At 43.3% G+C, this 6,963-nt stretch overlaps 1 pseudogene across 1 annotated transcript; it reads right to left on the minus strand.

Annotated features, from left to right (window-relative positions):
* Positions 1-4,010: 4,010 nt before the first annotated feature.
* LOC308357189 (large ribosomal subunit protein eL32-like) lies at positions 4,011-4,406 on the minus strand (annotated as a pseudogene). The gene has a single exon. The product of its transcript is annotated as a large ribosomal subunit protein eL32-like (transcript).
* Positions 4,407-6,963: the final 2,557 nt, after the last annotated feature.

Consider the following 6,963-nt stretch of genomic DNA (forward strand, 5'->3'; position numbering starts at 1 on the left):
GTTCCATATAATTGATGTTTCTCCATTTCTCTCCCTCTTTTCTCCCTGAAAACAGGGTTACTCACCATGGAAAAGATACAAGAGAAAGCCCTAGGATTTCTTAGCTGCTTAGAATTTCAAGACACTCCTAAGTGGCTGAATGCTTAATCTTAGGATGCTACAATAAAGCTTGGAACATAAAATGAGTAAGTTACATTGAAAGTATGTACCCAAAGGCGTTAAGCCCCATCCCAAAATGGAGACAGAGTCGGGCAGGCAGAAGGCAGGATGCAACAAGCATTTTTATTTGGGGCTATAAAAAGGAGTTTCTATGAGAGCGTAAGAGAAAGAAATACCTTTTTAAAACACACGCCATCGTCAGCATCCTAGAGGGGAGGAAGGTGGGGTAAGATGACCCAGCCCTGAGTACAGCTCTGTCAAAATGGAAAACAGAAGCACGTGATAAGATTAAGGTTCAGACAACACAGAGAACAAATGCCATTAGTCTCTCTGTGAATACACAGCATTGGAAAAGAATGCTTCATTGAAGTTTCCGTGTACTCTGTTCATTTATAGGGAGCAGCAACAGTGAAAGTGTCAAACACATCTCAAAACATAGGCAAGACAACGCAGCTTGAGGGCTGTGACTGGTTGTGCTGGGTTTGAGTCTGACATTTTAAACTTTTTATGGAGAGAGAGTAGACCTTAAGTGTTCTCATCACAGATAAACTTTTTATTTTAAAATAATTAGATTCACAGGAAGTTGCAAATAAATGTTCGGGGGTGGGGGTGGGGGACTTCTGCACCCTTCACCCAGCCTCCCGCAAAGTTAGCACCTGGTGTAACTGTAATACGATATCAAACCAGGAAGCTGACATTGGTACAATCCATAGAGTGTATACAAATTTCACCAGTTATGCATGCACTAGTGTGTGTGTGTAGCTCTCTGTAGTGTTATCAGATGTGTAGCTTTGGGTAACTAGAGTCACATTCAAGGTACATAGTTGACTGTACCATCATCAAAAGACTTCATGGTACCACCCCCCTTTTTGTTTTTAATTTGACAGACAGAGATCACAAGTAGCTAGAGAGGCAGGCAGAGAGTGGCGGGGGAGGTGGGGGCAGGACAGCGGGAGAAGGAAGCAGGCTCCCCGCAGAGCAGAGAGCTGGATGTGATGCTGGATCCCAGGACCCTGGGGTCATGACCTGAGCGGAAGGCAGAGGCTTTAACCCACTGAGCCACCCAGGCGCCCCATGTACCACCCCTTTTAATGACAGCTCCCCCTTCCTCCCATTCCTAACCCCCGGCAGTCACTAATCTGTTTTCCATCTCTGTAATTATGTTATTTCATGAGTCTTACATAAATGGGATCATGTGGTAAGTATCCATTCTTTTGAGCCTGGCTTTTTTTTTTTTTTTTTTTTTTTTTTTTTTTTTTTTTTTGAGCCTGGCTTTCTTAAATTCCATCTAATTTTCTTGCGGTTCATCCAAGTTGTGTACATCAAAAGTTCATTCCATTTTTACTGCTGCGTAGTATCCCATGGCATAAATGTACCAAGTGTTTTGGAACCATTTAACTGTTGGAGGACATTGGGGTAGTTTCTAGCTTTTTTGACTCTTATGAATAAAGCAGCCATGAATATTTGTTACAAGATTCTGCATGAAAATAAGTTTCATTTCTCTGGGAGAAACACTCGAGAGTATAATCTGGGAGGAACACTTGAGAGTTGTATGGTAAGCCCATTTTAAAAGGAACCACAAATCTGTTTCCTGAGTGGCTGTACCATTTACATTTCCACAGTGGATGAGTGATTCCATTTCTCCACATCCTCACCAGCATTTGGTAGTTTTCATTTTAGCCATTCCGATATGTGCATGGTGACATTTCCTATGGCCCTAATTTGCAATTCTCTGGTGATTAATGAAGTTGAACATCTTTCATAGGCTTACTTGTCATCTGGATATCCTCTTGTGTGAAATGTCTGTGAATGTCATTTGCCCATTTCCTAACTGGACTGTTCATTTTTTTAAATATTGAATTTTGAGAGTTCTTTATATATTCTAGACCAAATCCTTTGTTGGATATAGGACCTGCAAAACATTTCTTCCCAGTCTGTAATTTGTTTTTCCTTCCTCTTAACAGAGTCTTTCATAGAGCAAAGTATTTTTGTTTTGATGTCATCCAGTTTATCAATGATGAAACTGTTCTGTGTTTTGACCATATCGATAATCGATATCCTGGTTACACTGTGTCATAATTTTGCCATGTGCTACCCCTGGGGAAATGGGGTAAAGGGCATACAGGATCTCTCTCTATGTTATTTCTTGCACCCATGTAAATTTCCAATTATCTCAAAAAGTTTAAAGAATAAATCATATGTCCAATTATAAATTCATTATTCACTGGTTCCAGTTGATCTCAGTTTGAGGAATCACCTTCATCTAGATTATTCTCTAGAGATACAGGTTAGAAACCTGGGAGTCATCCTTTACTTCGCTTTCTCTTTCTTCTTCTCCCTGAGTACATAATTTCTTTTTTTTTTTAATTTTTAAAAGATTTTATTTATTTGAGAGAGAGAGCATGAGCAGGGAGAGGGGTAGTGGGAGAGGCAGATGCCCCCCTGAGCAGGGAGCCCGATGCAGAACTCAATTCCAGGACCCCAAGATTATGACCTGAGCCGAAGTCAGACAATTAACTGGCTGAGCTACCTGCACGCTCCAGCTCTGCCTACACATTTTCAACCCAGCACTCATACCGCTAAGTGTCTGCATATGCTATTGTTAATTTTCCCTCATCTGAGAATGTCTTCACTTCCCTTTCGTTCCTTAAGGGTAATTTCATCGCATATAGAATTCAAGATTGACGGTTCTTTGCTCTCAGCACTCTATAAATGTTGCGTGACTTCTGTCTGCCTCCATAGTTTCCTTTATAAGCAATACTGAAATAGAACTCAAATTGGTGTTCCTTCCTGGTTGTTTCTCCCTGTTTTTCAGACTTTTTCTTAGTCTGTAGTTTTCAGAAGATTAGTTATGATGTGTCTTGTGGGTTTCTTTGGTCTTAACCTACTTGGAGTTTATCGGCTTCTTAAATCTGTAGGTTTCTATCTTTCACCAAATTTGGGTAGTTTTCAAAGCCATTATTCTTTGAATACTTTTCAGTTCCACATTTCCCCTCTCCCAGGATTCCAATTTTTCAAACATTGGTCTTTTGTTATTGTCCCTGATCCTTGTCTTTCTTTTTTTTTTCCCCTTCCAGTCTGTTGTTCAGATTGAGTGAATTCTATTGATCTGTCCTTAAGCACTCTGCTTTGATCTTCTGTCATTTCCATTCTACTACCAAGTTCATCCAAGTTTTACCTTTCACAATAATTTTTCATTTTTTTTAAGATTTTATTCATTTATTTGACAGACAGAGATCACAAGTAGGCAGAAAGGCAGGCAGAGAGAGGAGGAAGCAGGCTCCCTGCCGAGCAAAGAGCCTGATGCGGGGCTCTATCCCAGGACCCTGAGATCATGACCTCAGCCGAAGGCAGAGGCTTTAACCCACTGAGCTACCCAGGTGCCCCTAATTTTTCATTTCTATAATTTCCATTTGGTTCCTTCTCATAACTTCTATTTCTTTGCTAAGATTTTCCAATTCAAGAGAATTTGCAATTGCCTATTGAAGCATTTTTATTACAACTGCTTTAAAATCCTTGTGAGATAAATTGTAACATCTGAGATAAATTGTAACATATCAGTATTGGTATCACTTGATTGTTTTTTTCTTACATTGTTGTTTTTCTGGTTTGGGGTATGATCAGAGATTTTCTATTGTATCCTGGACTTTTGGGTTATTATGTTAGGGATCTTTTAATTTTATTTACATCTTCTATTTTAGCAAGTAGGAGACCTGCTTAGGTGTAGTGCATTGTTTTTTATTTTTTTATGGGCTTTAGTTCCAAGGGAAGTTCATTTCTCTTTCCTCTTTCTTTTTTTTAGTTTTATGGTTTTATTAACACAAAACACGATATGCATATAAGCTGTCTGTCTATGCGTTTTCTTCACTGTGCCACCAGGCATTGGGATTGGCATCTCTGATGGCCAACTGGGCCGTTCTTTCCACCACGGCTTTGTAGTTCTTGGAGGAGACATCGTGACCAATCTCTGCACAGTGAGATTTATTGCCCATCAGCAGCATTTCAGTCTCCTTGATGTTGTGGACTAGGGACTTCCAGAAGCCACTGGGCAGCATGCGTTCTGTTTCCCTGTTGCTCCTGTAACCAATGCTGGGCACCGTACTGTCGATGCCTCTGGGCTTCCGCCAGTTGCGCTTAATTTTGACATGCCAGTCTGACAGATGCTGAAGAACTTCTTGGTCCTCTTGTTAAGCACCTCAGGCTTCACCAGAGGTCTGAGGGCGGCCATGATGCCGAGTAAGATGGCTGCCACCAAGCCAGGCAGCCCTGAGGAGGAGACAGCAGTGTGGTTTTCTGACACCTGGCAATACTGTCCTGGTCTGCGTTGTTCTGTGGGTGCTGCTAGGGTTCCCGCTCAGTCCCTGCTGGTGTCTTCTGTGGTGTCCAAAGGTGCCTCCTTGGATTGCATGGTATTGCTGGGCCGCCTTCTGGAGAGGGGCAGGGAGACACCAGGCTTTGGTGCTGCTGGGAATGAATTGGGCCACTTGCTGGCACCCTGGTGTGAAACTAGGGTGGGGGCTCCCCATAGGTCTCCACTGGGCTCCCTGTCCTTTGGCAAAGAAAGTAAGCTTTCCTTTGTTTTTTTTCCTTTTTTCTTGTCCCCCCCTCCCTTCCTTGTCTATGCCTGTTGGTGGTTCTGGGTTGCAGGCCCTTCAGAGCTTACTGAAACTCCCCACATCGTTGTTCCTCGAGTCCTGAGGTCCCTAGCCAGCCCACCATCGTCTTTTTTTTTTTTTTCCAATAGTTTATATATTTATTTGGGACAGAGGGTACACAAGCTGGGGCAGGGGGAGGAACAGAGAAGCAGGCTCCCTGCTGAGCACAGAGCCCAACACAGGACTCAACACAGGGCTCGATCTTAAGACCACAAGACCATGACCCAAGCCAGACACTTTACCTACCGAGCCACCCAGCGGCCCCCCACCCCCCGCCACACACACACACACACACACACACACACACACCAAACCATCATCTCTCTAGCTTTCAGGGTCCTTTTCTCGTTGTTTTTAAACTTCCAAGGTTTTCAGTGGTACTTAGAGGAGAAGGAAAATGTGATTCTACACCATCTTGTTCTGAAACCACAAGCCTGACTTTTAAAGGAAGCAATAGATTGAGACTATATTCAAAGGGCAGGGGAAAAAAAGTAGAGGAAGAAATTGCCCCACATCAACTCCTCCAGAAAAATGTTGCTTATTGGTTCTGACCTGGATGACTCACGACTGGGCTTTGGGCTTGTGCTGGTGTGTTGTCATTAACTAAATCACCAAGGGCTGTCGCTTCGGTGTGCATAATTCCCGTGACTGGGGTGGTGGCATCAGCGATGGGACACTGGGTAAATGGATGTAAAACTGTGAAAGGCTACACGCTTGATGTATGTATCCAAACATGCAAGGGTAAAAGCGCAATTGGTTGACGTTGATCATCGCTAAGCGCTGCCTGAAGGATGGATGGTTGTAACTTTCTTAAAGCCCCCTCTTGCAGAGAGTGGAAGGGATGGCAAAGGAACTTAAAAATTGCTGGATCAAGGATGGCAAACAGGATTAATTCACTTGCTCATTCTGCCCAGTTGATAACTGGATACTTTGTCCTGAGAGATCCCAAAGCTGTGCCTAGATTCAGCAGGCGTGTCATGGTCCCATGGGCCACGGATATGCAAATGGGCGGTGGCAGCAGATATGCCCCACCCACTGAACATCCCCAATCTAGAAGAGTCCTCTAGAGCCCACATTCTTCTTGTAGACACAGAGCTTACCCGAGTTTAAAGGCCCATGGGGGGAAGAAAGCTGTATCTTGAGTGGGTGTGTAATAAAGAGATTTCTTGGTGTGGGGGCCCAGAGCTTTTGCCAAGATTTTGCCCAGGGGTTCAGAATGTATGTAGTTCTAGCTGGAATGGGACTGGGTGTATCATTTACACACACCCCACCAATATCTATGTGTAAACAAGTGTATGTGTGTGTGTGTGTGTTTTAACAAGACTTTTCTGCTTTTTACAAACAGTATAAACACTTTACAAACAACCTCTGTCTCTGGGACCCTACCCATTCTACTGTCGCAGACCAACAGCAGGTAACAGCTTATCTCAGGGGCAAGGAAGTTATTTGGAAGGGAAGTGAGGCAGGCATCCCACTTCCATGCCCTGCTTCATGATATGGACGAAGAGAATTATTACCATTTTATCTGACAATTGTGTGAAAATATTATGAAGCCAAAAACGCCTGTTGAGTAAAATGACCAAGGGAAAAAAAAAAAAAAAAGCCAACTGGTGTTCAACCCCTCTGTTCGTACACTGGAGGAAAACCCACCCTAATGGGGTTTTGCTAAGAGTCGGTTAGTATCTCTCAACAGTCATTTTGACGTAATTGTTTTCAGCCCCAGACCTGACTTCAGATCCGAGCTCTCCCGTATAATACAAACAACTTTGTACGTGTCCTTCACACTTCAGGGCAGTTGTCCCAACCATCCCCCACCCCCACTCCTATTTGCTATTTGGGAAAACTCGAGACTCGTTTCACTTGTTAAGGATTTGTGCATGGTCAGTGCAAAGAAGTCCTTATCCTTTTGCTAGAAAGATCTGAAGAATGAGATCCTGGCAGGTAGACCTACCAGGTTAGTGAGCTAGAAAATTGCAAAGCTGGCTTTGGGTGAGGAGACAAGATGGAAATTCCTAAAGAGGCAGCAAATCTTCTTCCTGGTACTTTGCCCTGAACCTGGCCCCCTTTACTTCTCATGAGGGAAAGAGCTTGGCTTGTGTAAGCAGCTTCTTGGCAGTCTCCGAAGTTATTGCCACGCTGAATTTTATTG

This window comes from Martes martes (assembly GCF_963455335.1).
Source record: "Martes martes genome assembly, chromosome: 16".
NCBI classification, from domain to species: domain Eukaryota; kingdom Metazoa; phylum Chordata; class Mammalia; order Carnivora; family Mustelidae; genus Martes; species Martes martes.